General features: G+C 35.5%; 1 protein-coding gene across 4 annotated transcripts in view; it reads left to right on the forward strand.

Moving 5' to 3' along the window:
- The window catches only part of l(2)37Cb (DEAH-box helicase 16 lethal (2) 37Cb), a 311,532-nt gene that overhangs the window by 21,208 nt on the left and 270,571 nt on the right, over nt 1-19,753 (forward strand). The window lies entirely within an intron of this gene.

The raw sequence follows: 19,753 nt of genomic DNA on the forward strand, positions 1-19,753 counted from the left end.
GTATTTTATAGCATTTTATATTACAACAAAACCTTATTATTCAGATATTAAATTTTAAGATTAATCTTTCCCATTTATTTAAATTGTCATGCGAATCCAGAACAATGAGCTTCATCCAGTTTATTATTGGAGCCTATTGAACTATACAAACAATGTTTAAACCAGACAGCTATTACAACAAATATTTCTAAGTGTAGGTATCTAAGTTTATTGTTGTCACTCAGAAGAGAATAATTCTGTTTGGTAGTACTTATATCATTGAACAAGTTGTAGAATTTAAAACTAAAATGTGAATAAGGGACTCAATCTAGAAAATACAGTCATCCCTCGACTTATGTCCGGGTTTCGTTCCATCCAGCAGGACGTAAGTCAATACATTAAATCAACAGAGTTATAGGGGTTAGGGACTTAACTGTAATAAGTACACTGTCATTTTAAATTTTAAACCTTATTATAAAACTGTACTGTGTTAGTGCCACTATAAAACAGGAGAATAATCACCCAAATCTTCCTCCACAATCATATCTTCATTACCTTCCCTGTGTGACCAATCAGGCTGTGGCTCTTCTGGTGTAATCTTTGTTTTTTTTTTTGATGAAAACGTTCAATGTACTTTGCTTATTCCTCTTCTTCTTTTCATCATAAATTTGTTCATAGCAAGCAAACGCATCATGTACTTTGTTTCTATTAAGTAGCATTCAGCATTGGGGTCCATGTCTTCAGCCATTTTGAGAACATCGCTAACTGCAAAGAACATTTCTGCAAACCCTTCATTGTATGGTCAACTTCAGAGGAACTTCCAAAAGTATGCCCAAACCTTTTTAATATCTTTTTCCATATGCCACTCATACATTGAGAGGTCACTTCGTCCCAAGCCACAGCAATATTTTTAATAGTATGATAAATATTGAATGTTTTCCAGAATTGCATGAGAATCTGTCATTTCTTTCAGAAGCAAAAATGGCATGTGAAAAAGTTCTCTGTAGATAATAAGCCTTAAACACTGCAAGAATTCCCTGATCCATCAGTTCGATCAATGAAGTAGCGTTTGGAGGGAGAAACATGACCTTTAACTTGGTGAAGATCACCGCAATGTACAAGATGGATGACCAGGAGCATTATCTAGAATTAATAAAATTTTAAATTCTACGTTTTCTTTCGCACAATAGCTTTTTATTTCACTCACATAATGGTTGATTAAGGCATCCTCAAACAATTTTTGAGTCATCCACGACTTCTTATTGCTCCGATAATGAACTGGGAGTATGCTTCCTAATGTTTTTGAAGATACATGGATTCTGATATATGTGCCATATAACAAATGGTTTCAGTTTATATCCAACTGCATTACCTGTAACAGAATCATAATATGGCATTAAGAGCTTTGAAACTAGGTATAGATTTTAGCTTTTTGTGGATGAATGTCCACTCTGCCATTTTTTTCCGAAACAAGGACGTCTCATCCATATTAAATATTTGCTGTAGCAAATAATTTTTATCCAGAATAATTTTATCCAATTTGTCCACAAACTCCTTGGCAACCTTCTCAGCACTTGCAGATTCCCATACATTTTCACGTTATGCAGCACAAAACACTGCTTGAATCTCATGAACCAACCAGAAGAAGCATTGAATTCATAGTCATAATCGGGTTCTGCTTTCTCTTTCAACATGTTGAAGAGACTTAGTGCCTTAGCAGTTAGTCACAGTGCTAAGGGGGTATGCTCTTTTGGTCAGGTCCTCCATCCATGATGCAAGTAGCTTTTCCATATCGTTGATAGGACGTTGTCATTGCTTCGTCACTATCGTCGATTTAATGGAAGCAGATCTTTTCACTGCCTCTATGATTTTACCCTTATTTTTTTAAATGGTCGTTACTGTAGAATGAGACCATCAGAAGTCATGTGCAAAGAGATTGGCAGGCTTACCAGCTTCATGTTGCTTTATAACTTTCAACTTTGTTTCAAGATTAATTGCTCGCCTCTTTTTCTGTGATTCTTTACTAGATTTTTGATTGTGCATGTAGAGGCCATGTTGCACAAAACATCGCGAAATATTTAATGATAAATACACAAATAATCCATTTCTCAAACACAAAATCAACAGCGGAACTGTTGAAGACACGTGCCGACTGCTGCTGGAGGTTGTCCCTGAAAGCACTGTTGCCGTTGTGCATGCTTTACCTTATGCTCGCTTGCGTCTTGTTTGAAAGTATAGCCGAAAATGTTATTTATTTCCTTATGGAATCACGAACGTATCTTTGAAAGGACGTCAGTTGAGGGATGACTGTAGTAATATTTCTAGGAACGTTGATCAGTGGGAAAGATATACAAAGTGCTATATGCACCATGTATTTATTTTAAGGAATGATTCCAATCTTCTATTACAAGTTTAGTTATTGTTATTATTACAAGACATAAGTAAAATTCTTATACTACATTCTTATATAGTATGCAATGCAATTTTTATTTTTGTCTGTTACATTTTGAAGATCTTTATAAAATTCTATTTCTAGTTTTGGTTTTTTCCTCTGGCTCATATAGACTGCTTATATTACTTCTGTAAGGCAGTTTATTTAGTACCTCTGCATTGCACTTCATTTAGTTTCATCATATAGGAAACATAACATAAAGGCTTTATAACTCTAAAAGTGGATTAGCCATTCTCATATGCAGATGGTGAGGTTTTCCTCCTGCATAATAGACAACCCAACAAGAAAACGTATGTACTGCCAGACATAGTATCCTATAGATATGGGATTAATCATGTAATCCAGACCAAAATTGTTTTATAGGAAGCTAAGTTACTTGGCTATAATCTTTGGGCCTAGTGTTCCAAGGAAGAAGGGACGAGGAGTTTCATCGTGACTTAAATTCTAGTTGGAAATCATGTTGTAATTTAGTGGAATGAATACATTATAGCTACCAAGAAAAAAAAAATTAAACACTAATTTGATGTTTCCCATGATTTCAAGTGTGCAGGGCAGGATGTGTATGCCAGCAGCACGAAGGTGGAAATACACTGCTTCGAAAGAAGTCAATGGACACCATAGTGTGAGAAACAAACAGCCATGGCACACACCTTAAGTGTAGGACCTCCTTTCACTGCAATGACTGCAGCAATCCTAAAGGACATTCTTTCCACAAGCATGCAATAGCAATCAATAGGAATTTTGGACCATTCTTCCTGTAGCATGTAATGAGGTCCTGGGAAGATATCTCCTGACCTCACCCAATGCTCCAGTTCATCCCACAAATATTCAATAGGGTTGAGATCAAGACTCTGTGGAGACTGGCCAAGTGTGGTGACATTCGTGTTCACAAACCGTACAGTTACAGCAGCAGCAGCAGCTTTATGACACTGTGCATTGGCTTGTTGAAAGAGACAATGGTCAGTTACGTAGAGATGCCACAAAGTAGGAAACATTACATTGTCCAGAATGTTCAGATACCTTTCAGAGTTCAAAGTTCCTGGCATACACCACAGAGATCCAAGGCAAAACCAGGAAAAGAAAGACTATAACATCACACCACCACCTCTGAATTTCATTGTTGGTGTTACACACTCTGGTTAGAGATGATCACTAGGCATTCATCACACCATCTATCTGCTCAGTGGTGATTTGTTGCTCCATAACACAGCTTTCCAAGCTCTATTCAGCACTTAAGATGCCATTGCATGTTGGTTCGGGTAATTTTTTTATATGTATGTTATATAGAGTAAAGTATATACTGTGGAGTATATACTTCACATGAAGAGTATACTGTGGAGTATCCATAACTATAGAATAACACGTATGCCACAGTAAATAACTTTTTTATTTAAATTATACATATTTGGTCATGAAATACTTAAACAACGAGACCATAGGTTCTTTAATTAATATATATATTAGTATAATCCCGCCTACTAGTTTCACTAGCGACTCTCTAGCTTTGTCAAGGCTCGAACAGTACATACAAAAAAATATGCGAGAATACAAAAACGTTGCTAACTGTTAGGCAGTAAAGTTTGAACATATGCGTAACGATGCGTGCATGTGTTGAGAAGCTTTAGTCAGTATCATGTATACGTGTTGTATGCACATGCGTAACATGATTTTTCGCGTATTGTAGTTCCGTTAAACTGAGTGAGTTGATTAAGTTTTTCCATATATCTTTCGGTATGGCACCCTGATTTCTGTTTAGGTTGTTACCCGTTCTTAATATCACTGCCGCTTCCTTGAAAACTCTGTAACCGTAATCATCATCCAAATATGGCATAGAGCTATTTTCCCAGTCAATTACATGGTTGGAAGTTGCAAAGTGATGTGCTAAGCCTGAGGAGACTGTCCTGTTGTGATTGAACATCCCCAACATGCTCCTTCGGTCTGATTTCCAAGCTTCTTGAAGTTTGCCCAATATATGAAAGGCCGCACGTACATGGAATTCTATAAACACCTGGATATTTGAAAAATGGTACACTGTCTTTAGGAGATCTTAATACTTGTCTGATGGTAGTGGTTGGCTTAAATACCACTCTGATGTTGTGAGATTTTAACATTCTCGCTAATCTTGAAGAGACTGAATAAGGGATGACTACTGTTGAAGCATACTGGGTGACTGTTCCTTGTTGTTGGAGGTTGTCTTTATAAAGTTATTTGTTGATGATGTTTGTAGGAAAACCATTTTGCGATAGTGTTATAGCAATTTAAGAAAGTTCTATCTGTACCTCTTCTTCGTCTGAAATAAACTTTTTGGCTCTGTTCTGTAACATGTGAATGATGCTATGTTTTTGTAATCTCTGATGGTTAGAAGAATAATGTAAATAACGTCCAGTATCTGTATAGGTTTTCTGTATATGGAAAGTTTAAAATTATTTTCCTGCCTTTTCACCAGTATGTCTAGGAAGGGGAGTTGTCTGTGTTTTTCAACTTCTAGAGTAAATTTAATTTTGTTGTACAGTGAGTTTATTCTCTCTAAAAACACCTGTGGGTTTTCCATGTTTTCATTCCAAATGATGAAAATATGATCAATGTATCTCCACCATATCGATGGTTTAGGTGTAATTTTGGTAAAAATTTAATTTTCCAACTTTTCCATGAATAGGTCTGCACAAGGTGGTGACGGTGGGCTACCCATTTGCTAGGCCTTCCAATTGTTGGTAAACTTTACTTTGAAGAAATTTGATTTCAGGCAGTGATTGAACAACTGTGTAATGTCTGTAGGGAAGAGATCTTTAATAATGTTAATGACTCCTCCATTGGAACATTCGTAAATAAGGAAACTACATCCAGGCTGGCCATTATGTCCATTTGTGATGTCTTAATGTACTTCAATTTCTCTACAAATTGTTCAGAGTTCTTAATATAGGACTCTGTTTGTCCTAATGTTTCCTTTTAGTAAGTTGGCAAGGTGTTTATCCAATAGGTATATAGGGGAGGATCTGCCATCCACAATCGGATGCCGTGGAACACCCTCCTTATGCACTTTGGATGCACCATAAAGGTGAGGAGTTATGGGATGTGCGGATTTGAGTTTTCTTTTTATTTCTCAGCCAGTCAACCAGTTATATTTCTGATCAGCAGGTTTGTTTCATGGTGGTTTGTCATGATAGGATTTTTCTTTAGTATTATATACGTGGAACTGTCCGACAGGAGATTGTTTATCTTAGTGAAATAGTCTTTTGAGTTAAGAATGACTGTGCAGTTCCCCTTGTCAGCTTTAGTAATGATTATCTCTTTTTTGTTTCGTAAGTTACGAATGGCCTTCCTATCGTACGGAGTGGTGTTCTGTTTGGGTCATTTTGCTGTTGCAAGGATAACCATGGTCTGGAATCTAATATCGTTAGCTGTAGAAAAAGGCCTCCATCCTCTCTGGGAGAGGACGGAGGCCTTTTTCAATTCCACAAATGAAGTCCATTTTTGGAATGAAATTGGGAGCTATGGAGAAGTTGAAACCTTTCTTTAGGATGTTGGATTCTTGTTTGGTAAGGTTTGACATGTTGAAAATCACTTTGTCATCTGGGAGGTTGATCAATCATAGATCACAAAAACATAGCATCATTCACATGTTACGGAACAGAGCCAAAAAGCTTATTTCAGAAGAAGAGGTACAGACAGAACTTTCTCAAATTGCTATAACACTATCACAGAATGGTTTTCCTACAAACATCATCAACAAATAACTTTATAAAGAAAACCTCCAACAACAAGGAACAGTCAACCAGTATGCTTCAACAGTAGTCATCCCTTATGTTGATTCAGTCTCTTCAAGATTAGCAAGAATGTTAATATCTCACAACATCAACGTGCCATACCGAAAGATATATGGAAAAACTTAATCAACTCACTTAGTTTAACAGATCTACAATACGCGAAAAATCATGCTACGCATGTGCATACAACATGTATCCTGATACTAACTGAAGCTTCTCAACACATGCACGCATTGTCACGCATATGTTCAAACTTTACTGCCTAACAGTTAGCATCATCATCAAATTCCTGCCATGTACCCTCAAGGGGTGTACAGGATATAATAGTACTACATGAAAAAAATTATATCATTACTAACTTCCTATCTACAATTTTCCTCCAAATCAGTCTGTTACTTGTCAAGACTCCAACATTATCAAATCTTATATTTCTATCGTCTAAGGCACTTTGAACCGTATCAATCCACCTATATTTTTGTCTTCCTCTGGGTCCTTTTTTTGCTAACCTGGCAGAGAACACTTGTTTTGCTAATCTTTCTTCGCCCATTCTGTTGAAGTTACCATACCACCTGAGAATAGCTCTGCTAACGCATTCCTGGATGCTGACAATGTTAAGTTCTTTCCTAATATCCTTGTTTTTAATATGATATTGCAATTGAGGCCATCTGTTCACGCCTATAATCTTTCTCAGGACTCATATCTGCAGTCTCTAGTCTTTGGTCAAGTGTTTTACTTACCTTTTAACTTGTGGATCTGACCCAGCTCTCAGATCCATAAGTTAAAATTGGTTTGAACATTGTCTTGTATACAGCTAATTTAGTGTTCCGACTAATTTATCTCTTATCCCATATGAATTTATTCAATTGACTTCCCACCATACCAGCTTTGCTGATTCTGTTGTCTATTTCTATATTTAATTTACCATTTTCACTAAAAATCATGCCTAAGTAGCTGAAATGTTTTACTTGTTCCACAGGCTCTCCATTCACAACACAGTTGACATTTTCAATGATTCTGCCTATTTTCATTGTCTTTGTCTTTTTATTGCTGACCTTCATACCATATCTATTACACAGTTATTCAATTTAGTCAGTGAATCTTGCAGACTTGTAGCGGATTTATTTAGAAGTATAACATCATCTGCATAAAGCAAAGAGCTGACATTATCATCTCCAATTTTGATATCATGTTTAATACCACTTTCCATCATAATGTGATCCATATAGATAATGAATAACAGAGGGGATAATGTACATCCTTGTCTCACACCAGATTTAACATTAAACCGTCTTCCTGTACTTCCTTCAATTCTAACTGCTGACTTACAACTCAAATAAAAACTAAGTATTGCTTGATATAATGCCCCATTGACACCATATAACTGTAGTGTATTGAATAGCTTCTCTCTTGGCACCTTGTCATGTGCCTTTTCCAAATTGACAAAACTTAAATACAGATCTTTGTTATATTCCCATGCTTTCTCGACTATTTGTCGTAAAGTGAAGATCTGATCCTGACAGCCTCTATTTGGCCTGAATCCAGCTTGTTCTTCACCAAGCTTTTCTTCCACAATTCTTCTCAACCATTTCTCAAGTATACTTACATAGATCTTGCCAGGAACACTCAGTAGGGAAATACCTCTGTAATTCTCACATTCAGTTTTATTTCCCTTTTTATATATGGGTACTATGAGAGTTCTACTCCAATCATCGGGAATTCGTCCCTCTGTCCAAGCTTTCTGAATTCTGCAGTGCAGCCACTGTAAGACTTTTATACCACCATACCTCAGCATTTCTGGTTGAATATCATCTACTCCTGTAGCCTTTCCACATTTCAAGCTTTGATGGCTTTTTCTACTTCAAATATGGATATGTATTCCTGACTGGATGCCTGGTCAGTGTTTTTTACCATTGTGCTGTCATCACTGCTTGTTTCATTTAGCAGTTTTTCAAACAGTTAGCAACGTTTCTGTATTCTCTTATATTTTTTTTGTATGTACCTTTTGAGCCTTGACAAAGCTAGACATTTGCTAGGAAAACTAGTAGGGGAGATTATACTAATATGTGTATTAATTAAAGAACCTATGGTCTTATAACCACAAAAAGTCTCGTTGTTTAATTTTTTTATTTTGTAAATATTTCATCTTAAGTATCATAAGATATCATCAGTACAACTACCAAACAATAATAGGAATTGAGTTCAAAAAACAGTAGTGCACATGCTTAAATTGGAATCCCTCTACATATACAGGCATGTGTTAATAGATTAAAACTATTGGGCTGAAATTAAAATTAATTAAATTAAAATATAGCAGATAATTATTTAATACAATTGAGAATAACAATTTTCCAAACTTTTGGAATAGTGAAACAGTCATTTTGGTTAAGATAAGGTTCCGATTAAGTAAGGATGAAACCTTACTATGAAGTAAGGCTTCAGTACTTTCTTTATATAAACTTTCATGTTTATATATCGATCTGTGTAGTAGCTTGGCATTTTGCTATTGGATCCTGTGGTTAGCATTTTCGATTCGAAGGCCAGATTTGTGAGGTTTGATAAGGCAGATGTGGTCTTGATATTCAGGGATGCATTTATTTATAGATCTTCCTGTTTGTCCAAAATAAGAAAAGTTACACAAACATTGTACTTCATATATGCTAGGTAGCATCATTAGAGAGTTTGTGTTTTGGGAATGGTAGCATCATTAGAGAATTTGTGTTTTGGAGATGGTAGCAAGTTGTGAATTTGGTTCATGGGTTTGTAAGTAGCAGTGAGTTGATATTTTTTCGTAATTTTTGCCAAATGTTCAGAGATGACTTTATATGATATAGGAGTCCTGTGTGCTGCTTCTTGTCTGGGTTGATTTGTAGGAGAGTGGGTAATTATTTTTTGGTTTGTTATTGGATTATATCCATTTAGTAAGGCTGTTTCTTTGATAATTTCCAATTCTTGTTTTAGAGATTCTTCAAAAGAACAAATCTTGTGTGTTCTGGATACTAAAGATTTTATGATGCCATGTTTTTGAGATGAATGGTGAGCTGATGTATCATGGATATAACGACCTGAAAAAGTTTTCAGTAGACAAAAGTGGAAATGGATCCATCTTGTTTATACAAGATGTGTACATCAAGAAATGAAATACCTTTTGATGATTCTTTTCTAGTGTGAACTTGATACGAGGATGCAGGGTTGATTTTTTAGAATTGAGTAGAATTCAGTTTCTGTGTGATTCCAAACTGCAAAGACATCATCAACATAGTGTAGCCAAATTGTTGGTTTTGGGTCAAGAGCAAAAATTTTATCTTCTAGATGTTCAAGAAAAAAGTTGGCTAAGTTAGGTGATAAGGGTGAGCCTATTGCTGTTCCTTCCTCTTGTTTATATATATATATTATCTTTCCATGTGAAGTAACCTGATGTGATTGCAAATTTGAATAATTCCACTATGTCTGGTGGATATGTTTGGGTTAACAATTCTATTGTCTGTTTGTGAGGGGATATTAGTCAAGAGAGAGACAATGTTGAAGCTTGCTAATATATATTTTCCTTGTATGAAATTGGATGGAATTTTTTATCATAGAAGCTAAGAAGTGGCCTGTGAAGGGACAGAGAAGGTTAGACAGAAATCTTGATATTTTATACCTGGGACTGCATATAGAATCCACAATAGGTCTAGACAGTGGTGAGCTATAAGGGGCTCATGCGAGCCCTTTGTTAAATTTTTCTCAAATTTGCACCCCTTGTTCTTCTTGTTTAATAATCTTGTAGAACTAGAAAATACCACTGTGCATAGTATACATGCTACTATAATTGCTACTTTAAATTCATATGAATTTTCTGATAACTATATAAAAAATCATTTCATTGCATTTTGATCTGATGGAGCTAGTGTAATGTTAGGAAACAAATCAAGTGTTGCAATCAAACTTCTTCAAAAATTTCCTAGCATTGATTTGGCATTATGCTCATCGTTTACACTTAGCATTAGATGATTCGATAAAAAAACCTTAAAGAAATAAATCATTTTGAAATATTTATGGATAAATTATATACTTTTTATCATTAATCACCAAAAAATCAACGAGAATTAAATACGATTGCAAAAGACCTTGGTATTGAAATTTTAAAGATCGGCCGTGTGTTTGGACCACGATAGGCAGCTTGCAGTTTGATGAATGGCTCTTGCTGTGTGGAGAAATTACCCAGCTTTATGGAAGCATTTTGCATCCAACGGTTAATATAACGGCTTTTTAAACCGACTTCTCAATTTGGAATTTTTAAAAGATCTAGCATTAATGATTGATATCCTACAGGAATTATCATATCTGTCAGAAGCTCTACAAAGTCGCAATATAAGTATTATAAGGGCTAAGTTAGGCTTTTTTTTTTTTTCTCGACGATGCAAGCCCTTTGTTAAACTTTTCATAGCTCACCACTGGGTCTAGGTCAGTGGTTCTTAACCGGTGTTCCCCAGAACACTTGTGTTCCGCAAACTGTTACAAGTGTTCTGCCGCTGAAAGATGTCACATGACACAGTTCTGAGTGTAATTGGCTACTGTGATCCTAACAACTGAAGACTGCTATATGCTTTGACTTCTAAACCAATAGAATATCGTTTATAGGTCATGTGTTTGCAGGAGGGGCTTCTCTTTTTACAGTCATTTAGTGATGTGTGTTTGGTAACATTGTAATAGCACAGTCCATTTTTATGTGTATTTAGTTTGTGGGTTGTCTAACATTGTAGTAGCACACAATGGATAAATTTATTATTAAACAAAAGCGTGATTCTGAGGCAAATATTCATGATGGGGCAAGTACAATTGGAAGTAATAGTAATGCCGTTGCTGAAAATACATCTCATACAGAAGACAGCATTATACGTAGTAAAATAAGAAGAATTAATAGACAGTATTTGGATGAATATTTAAGTTGCGGTTTTACGTGGACCAGTGAGGAAGAATGTCCCCAGTGTCTTGTATGCAGGGAAAAACTATTGAAGAGCCAATGGTTCCTCCTAAGTTGAAACGTCACTTTACTACAAAGCACGCCAATCTTGCTTCAAAAACTAAAGATTATTTCAAGAGATTATTGGACATGCAAGTTAAACAACTAAAATATTTTGAAAAGACTGTTACAATTTCCAATAAGGCACAACTAGCATCATATAAGGTAGCTGAATTAATTGCTGTAAAATTAAAACCACATGCTATAACAGGGTCTCTTATTTTACCAGCATGTTGTGAAATAGTAAACATTATGTTTGGCGACAAAGCAAAAGGGAAATTATGAAAATTCCTCATACAATATGATAAAATATAAAATGAAAGATCTGTCAAAGAACATTTTGCTTTACAAATTGATGAGTCCATTGACATTAGCAGTAAAGCTCATGTACTAGGATTCGTTCGGTTCATTAATGGAGAGAACTAACCGAACATACAACAGGAGCAGATATTTTTTACTCTATTACGTCATATTTCAAAAATTTTGAAATTTCATGGGAGCTGTGTGTAGGAATTTGCTCCATCTATGGTAGGCTGTATTACAGGATTTGTTACCCTTGCAAAGAAAATAAACCCGAATATTATATCTACGCACTGTTTTTTGCACAGAGAATCTCTAGTTTGAAAAACATACTGGCAATATTAAAACCTGTACTAGACCAAGTTGTAAATATGGTAAATTACATCAAGTCAAGATCTTTAAAAGCACGCCTTTTAAAAAACTTTGCATATCTATGGAAGCCAAGTACGAATCTTTGCTTTTGCACACTGAAATAAGATGGTTATCCAGGTGTAAAGTACTATTCCGAATTTTAGAACTTAAGAATGAATTATTGGCCTTTTTTTTTCAAAATGAAGGTACAGATGCTTTTGTAAAATGTCTTCAAAATGATATTTGGTGTGCTAAAATGGCATATTTAGCTGATATTTTTAATTACTTAAATAGCGTTAATACAAGTATCCAAGGGAAAAATGAAAATATTTTGATATCCACTGACAAATTGTCAGCTTTTCAGAAAAAAGTATCTCTTTGGGAAAACTGCATATCAGAAAAAAATACAGTAGATATGTTTCCTTCAATCCATAATAAAAATGTTGAGGGAATTATTTCCGTTATAACAAAACATTTAACAATATTGGAAGAAAAGATTTCAAGTTACTTTCCTTCCTTAAATACACATAATTATGGCTGGATATACAAAATCCATTTGGCACAGTTAATAAATTGAGTTGTGGATTTTTGTTACAAGAAGAAGAATAGTTAGTTACCTTGTTAACAGATCGTACTCTAAAAATGAAATTCTCTGAAATAACTCCTGAGGAATTTTGGATTTTTGTCCAAGCCGAATACCTGGCTCTCTACACAAGGGCACTGAAAATTTTGTTGCAGTTTTCATATTTGTGTGAGCTCGGTTTCTCAATATTAACCAATATAAAAACTAAAAAGCATGAAAGACATAAATATAGACAAAGAGATGAGGGTAGCTATATCATATATTAGACCTGATATTGCTGAAATCTGCAAAAGCCGACAAGCTCAAGTATTTCATTAAAATAAGTTCCATTTTTATAAAAGGCAAGTCCATACATATTTTTATTGTTAGTTTTATGCCCCTAATGCTTTTGGTGTTCCCCAAATTTTTCTTATAATCAAAAGTGTTCTGTTACTTCGAAAAGGTTAAGAATCACTGGTCTAGGTGATCAATAGGTCTAACATACCATGCAAGACTTCCTAGAATGTATGGTTCACCAAAATTACATAAAAGTAACTTTCCATAGACCTATTGTGGATTCTGTAGGCAGCCCCACGTGTCTGTTGATGAATGGTGGTTTTACATACAATAAACCCTTGATTTAGCGGTCTATGTTCGTTAATGTTCATAAGTAATTGTTCGTAAATTATGGACGATGTTCGATGTTGAGGTGCTTGGTTTAGGTAATCCTGCTTTGAAATAAACTATCAAGTTTTTTGAACTTTTGAATTCTGCTGTTTTTTATAATTAACTCCCTGAAATTACGAAAATGTGTGTAATAAAACTGCTGCAGAAAGTCACGCGACAAAAGAATCAATTACAGCGTGATTGGTGTGATCACATCCTAATCATTTGCTGAACATGTTTTATGAGTGGTGACTCATTTATGTCGGCTAAATTATTAGTGTTTTTCCAACATATGATGGCCTATTCACCAAAATTTGTTAAAAATAACAGGAAATTAATAATAAAAAATAACCTGTTAATTTAATTATAAGCAAATCTTATAATTAAAAGCATATTAAAATTAACCGGTGTTAATTTTCACGTGACATACGGACCGGAAATTTTGTCCATTAAATTGAGGGTTTACTGTATTATCCTTGTAGTGCCCTATGGTCACATTCGGCAAATGTAGTGGGTCATCCACCCTGGATAGCACGTACAGTTGACTCCTTGTGCTTCCATTTCGGTATGATATCACTGATTATTGACCTGGGATAGCCCAATTTGTCAACAATTTGCCAAACAGCTGTAGTTGTAGCTTGGCATCCTATCACAACTCTTCTTTCAAACTCCGTCAGTTCCCTTCTCGCAGCCATTTCATCCAGACACAGTTGCAGTGACTTGGGAGCATCATATTCCTCCAATTTATACTGGCTACAAACATGTGACATGTCATTCATTACATGGCACGATGCATCTTTCCCCATGGGAGTGTCCATTGATTTCTTTCCAAGCAGTGTAGAGTCTCGTATCATTACTGTTTCCCTCTATTGGGGGCTTTTGTGTATCTGTATTTAATATGGTTGCATATTTCAGAAGTATTTGTTTTGTTACAATGTAGTATTTTGGATATTTTGGTTTGATCTATTCTTCATCAAAAAGGCTGCGCTCAAATATCCCACTATGGGTGTGGAGGTCTATGAGTGTTTTTAGTTTGTAGATGAATATCATTATTCAACATTAGATTTCTATGTTTAGCTTGTTGCTAGGGTAGAGAGGATTATTACAGATTTCTAAAAAAGTATTTCAGAAATAGAACCCAGCAGCATTAATAAACCTCCATTTAAAAAAAAAAAAAAAAAAAAAAAAAAAAAAAACCTTAAGGCCTAAACAATTTTTATTTATATAGGGAAATATAACATGCTATCTACAAGGGTGTGCTGAAAAGTTGCAATAATCACCATGATGGAATTGAGGTAGAACCATGTGTGGGTTATAAAAGATTGTAAGATATGTTCTTTCTCGTGGTTATATCAATTGCTTTAATATCATTTTTGTTTTAGGTGTTTATCAGACTTTTTCAGTGCCCCCCCCCTCTTGTATTTGTAAAACATAGAATAATTTTAGCATGATGACAAGCCGTATATGGAAATTTTGCCAGGAAAAAAAAAAGTTAAAATCATATAATTAATATGATTTAATTTCAGTAAGTCGCAAAAATAATTTCTGCAATATTTTTCAGTAAAATTATAGAATCTAAATTAAGATACCTTAATTTAGATTCTATAATTCTGTAATCACTTGTTTGTAATAATATAAAAAATAACAAATATTGCCTTAATAAAAAAAAAAGAAAAAAAACAACACCAATTTTTTATGTGACTTCCACCCATAAAATTTATTCTAAATTCACAGTACATATGTATCATAGGTGGGCTATGAGTTTTTTTTAGTTTCCGTTAATTTTTTTTCCTTCTTCACTATTAAGCTTAGTTGCTTGTAGTGCCTTTGATTTGAATACCATCTTCTCCTTGGTCTTCCTCTACTTCTCTTTCCCTTTCAGTTCTTTACTTTCTTTGGTCATCTGTTATCCTGCATTCTTTTTATATAATTTTCCCATTCTTCTTTTAGTTTTTGGATCCAATTATTTATTGGCTGAATTTTACAATTCTCTCTGATTTCTGAGTTCCTAATTTTGTTTAATATTGTTACATGTTCAAGTTTGATCTCAGTAGTTTCAAATGGTTTCATTGATTGATTTCATTGCTGCATGTGTTACTATTGCATATGTTAGTACTTGTCTAATTACTTCTTGTCAATTCTTATTTTTGTTTCTTTGCTTATGTTCTTATTCTTCCAGATGAGGCCGTTGAGACATCCAGATATTCTACTAGCTTTTGTTGGTTGTTCTTGTACTTTATCTTACTATCTTATTTGATTATTTTCCTTTGATTTCTAATTTACATCTTATGGGTTCCTTGGTAGCTGTCATTTTTCTGCTGATATTTCATATTTTTCTTTTCTACTCCGTTATTGATTGTATTTAGTAATATTCTATGCAATCTTCATTTTCTGATAATAACATTATATGATCAGCATATCCAATTTTTAGATTTTCATTTTTAATTTATATTCCACATTTTTCCCCATTTTGTTTACTTTCTATATTATTTTATCCATCACTAACTTCAGTTAGATATTATTATAGTACTTATTATATAACTTGTGTGTGTGCACACACACGTGTATTCTATCTTAATTAGTTTTAAAATTTGTTTTGGTATTCTCATTTTTAATGTACTTCATCATCATTATCAAATTCCTGCCATGTACCCACAAGGAGTGTACAGGATATGATAGTACTACATGAAAAAATTATATCATTACTAACTTCCTATCTACAATTTTCCTCCAAATCAGTCTGTTACTTGTCAAGACTCCAACATTATCAGATCTTATATTTCTATCGTCTAAGGCACTTTGTACCGTATCAATCCACCTATATCTTGGTCTTCCTCTGGGTTGTTTTGCTGCCAACCCAGCAGAAAACATTTGTTTTGCTAATCTTTCCTCGCCCATTCTGTTTAGGTGACCATACTACCTGAGATTAGCTCTGCTAACGCATTCCTGTGCTGACAATGTCAAGTTCTTTCCTAATATCCATGTTTTTAATATGATATTGCCATCGATGCCATCTGTTCACGCCTATAATCTTTCTCAGAACTCTCATATCTGCGGTGTCAAGTCTTTGGTCAAGTGTTTTACTTCTGACCCAGCTCTCAGATCCATAAGTTAAAACTGGTTTGAACACTGTCTTGTATACAGCTAATTTAGTGTTCTGACTAATTTCTCTCTTATTCTATATGAATTTATTCACTTGACTTCCCACCATACCAGCTTTGCTGATTCTGTTGTCTATTTCTATATTTAATTTACCATTTTCACTAAAAATCATGCCTAAGTAACTGAAATGTTTTACTTGTTCCACAGGTTCTCCATTCACAACACAGTTGACATTTTCAATGATTCTGCCTATTTTCATTGTCTTTGCCTTTTTATTGCTGCCCTTCATACCATATCTATTACACAGTTATTCAATTTAGTCAGTGAATCTTGCAGACTTGTAGCGGATTTATTTAGAAGTATAACATCATCTGCATAAAGCAAAGAGCTGACATTATCACCTCCAATTTTGATGTCATGTTTAATACCACTTTCCATCATAATGTGATCCATATAGATAATGAATAACAGAGGGGATAATGTACATCCTTGTCTCACACCAGATTTAACATTAAACCATCTTCCTGTACTTCCTTCAATTCTAACTGCTGACTTACAACTCAAATAAAGACTAAGTATTGCTTGATATAATGCCCCATTGACACCATATAACTGCAGCGTATTGAATAGCTTCTCTCTCTCTTGGCACCTTATCATGCCTTTTCCAAATTGACAAAACTTAAATATAGATCTTTGTTATATTCCCATGATTTCTCGACTATTTGTCGTAAAGTGAAGATCTGATCCTGACAGCCTCTATTTGGCCTGAATCCAGCTTGTTCTTCACCAAGCTTTTCTTCCACAATTCTTCTGAACCGTTTCTCAAGTATACTTGCATAGATCTTGCCAGGAACACTCAGTAGGGAAATACCTCTGTAATTCTCACATTCAGTTTTATTTCCCTTTTTATATATGGGTACTATGAGAGCTCTACTCCAATCATCGTGAATTAGTCCCTCTGTCCAGGCTTTCTGAACTATGCAGTGCAGCCACTGTAAGCCTCTTATACCACCATACTTTGCTATACGGGTTTCCAAACAGGTGCAACGATTAAGTTACTAAAATATAAAGAGCTAATAAGCTTCATTTCGGCGATATAAACATTATTTAAATTAAGGGGATATTAAATCCCACATTGTTTTAAAACCGAATAAGAAACTCAAAGATTGGAATGGCTGACTGTAGATGATATAACTAGTGGGATTGAATGTGATGGGTATAGTGTGTTCAGGAATGACAGAGAGAATAAAATGGGGGGAGGAGTATTGTTGATGATAGCTGATGAGCTCCAGCCAAGGAGAATAGAAGTTGAATTGCAGGATAGAGAAAAGAGCACATTTGAGGCCATTTGGTGTGAGATTATGGCTAGCAGAACTAAATATACAATTGGGTGCTGCTATAGACCAGGTGATGGAAAAGATGGTGGTGACAGTATGCACAAGCAAATAGAAGAAATGGGTGGAAGGAGGGTGATTATTATGGGAGATTTCAACTATGGTCGCATTGATTGGAGTGAGGAGAGGACACACGGGAGGAAGGAACTGGATTTTATGCGGTTATTAAGGGATAACTATCTGCGACAGCATGTAATGGAAAATACTAGGGTTCAGAGAGTGCTTGACCTAGTAATTACATCTGAGGATTTGGCTGTAACAAATATGACCACATTGCCACCAATCGGTGAGAGTGATCATAGGCACTTAACTTGGGAGGTGGCTAAAGGTGTAGAATTTTCAATTATGACAGGGTACATGTGGAATTATCGGGCTGGAAAGTATGACATGCTTAGGAGTTTGATTGGTTCAGTGCCATGGCATGTACAACTGCAAGGACTAGAAGTTGATAGTGCATGGGAGGTAGTTAAGAAGTGCTTGCATGAAGCAATGGCTGACTGTATACCTAGAGTCCAAATAATAAATCAAGTAGGGGTTAAATGGATGAATAACACCATTAAGCTTGAGTTGCAAAAAAAGAAACAACTATGGAGGGAATTTAAGGAGAAGGGTGACCGGCAGGCACATGAACGGTATAAAGCGCAGGCCAGAAGGGTGACGAGTGTGGTAAGAAAAGCAAAAAAGGATTACGAAAGAACATTGGCCATGCAGGCTAAAGAGAATCCTAAACAGTTTTTTAGATATGTAGCAAGTAAAAGGAAAAATGTACATGGCAGATTGATTTTAAAGAATGCTGATGGTAGGGAGGTAACTGAATCAGTTGAGATAGTTGAGTTACTGAGTGAGCACTTTGCAAAAGTATATCATCCAGGTGGTGACATTGCAGAAACGAATAAACCAGTAGATTATATGGGAATTGTGGTTAATGAAGTGGAGGTGAGTAGTCTATTGCATAACCTCAATGTCAATACATCTGTGGGATTGGATGGTATACCAGCTCGTGTTATATGAGAAGCAGCTAAAGAATTGTCAGTATCCTCGACCATTTTGTTTAATTTGAGTCTCGGGTCTGGGTTAGTCCCGAGCGGGTGGAAAGAGGGGAAAATAGTTCCACTGCATGAAGGTGGTTCCAAGACTGCTGTTGTAAATTACCGACCGATTAGCATATCAGGAATCTTTGTCAAGGTCTTAGAGAAATTAGTCAAGAAAAGAATACAGGATTGGATAGATGAAAATGGGATATTGTATGGGGGACAACATGGTTTTGTGAAGGGTAGATCATGCCTCAGTAACTTGCTCACGTTTTATAACACAGTGACGGCTGAACTGGATAGGGGTAATGGGTTTACAGTGATACTATATTTTGCCCAGTGATTTGTGGTCCCTCGACACTTCTGCACATCTCAGAAAAAGATGAATCCATTCCGATAATAGGGTAATCAGTCCGTATAGTGGGATGAGTTGTTTATTATTACTGGTCGGAAAATTAACTTCTCTTTCATGATTAATGTAGTTAACTATGTTGCTTGTATAACAGTTGGAAAATTTTACCTATAAAGCACGTGATTTCGCGTGTTGGCGACCAATTCGGACGTCCTTCATTTTTTTCTCCCCTTCAGCATGAATCGACTATTCTTGGAAAGACGCGAAGCAGGGACCTGGAAACGGTGGGCGAACTATACTGGACCTTGCCAAGGCCTTTGATAGGATACCACTTGGAACCCTAATCAGTAAACTGGAGCAGATGGGTATAGATATAGGGTTGGTGAGATGGATAAGAGGGTGGTTGAAGGAGAGATATCAAAGAGTGGTTTATTCAGGAGTGGAGTCTAAAAGACTTCTTGTGACTAGTGGAGTGCCACAGGGCTCTGTTCTTGGACCACTGCTTTTCAATTTGTTCATCAATGATATTGAAAAGGATCTGAGAGGAAGTGTTCACTTGTTTGCTGATGATGCAAAGTTGGGTAGAGCAATTGTGAGTGCACAAGATGTCAAAATTTTACAGGATGATTTGGATAGTTTGGAGGACTGGGCTAGGAAAAATGGATGTCAATTTAATGTGGCAAAGTGTAAGGTTATGCACTTTGGGGTGAAAAGAATAGCAGCAGTATATCGCATTGGTGGAATCATACTCCAGGAGATTGATGAGGCCAGGGATTTGGGAGTGTTGGTGGATAGGAA

The sequence above is a fragment of the Typopeltis vanoorti genome, chromosome 20 (assembly GCF_054136105.1).
Source record: "Typopeltis vanoorti isolate ZY-2024b chromosome 20, IOZ_Tvanoo_1.0, whole genome shotgun sequence".
Taxonomy (NCBI): Eukaryota; Metazoa; Arthropoda; class Arachnida; order Uropygi; family Thelyphonidae; genus Typopeltis; species Typopeltis vanoorti.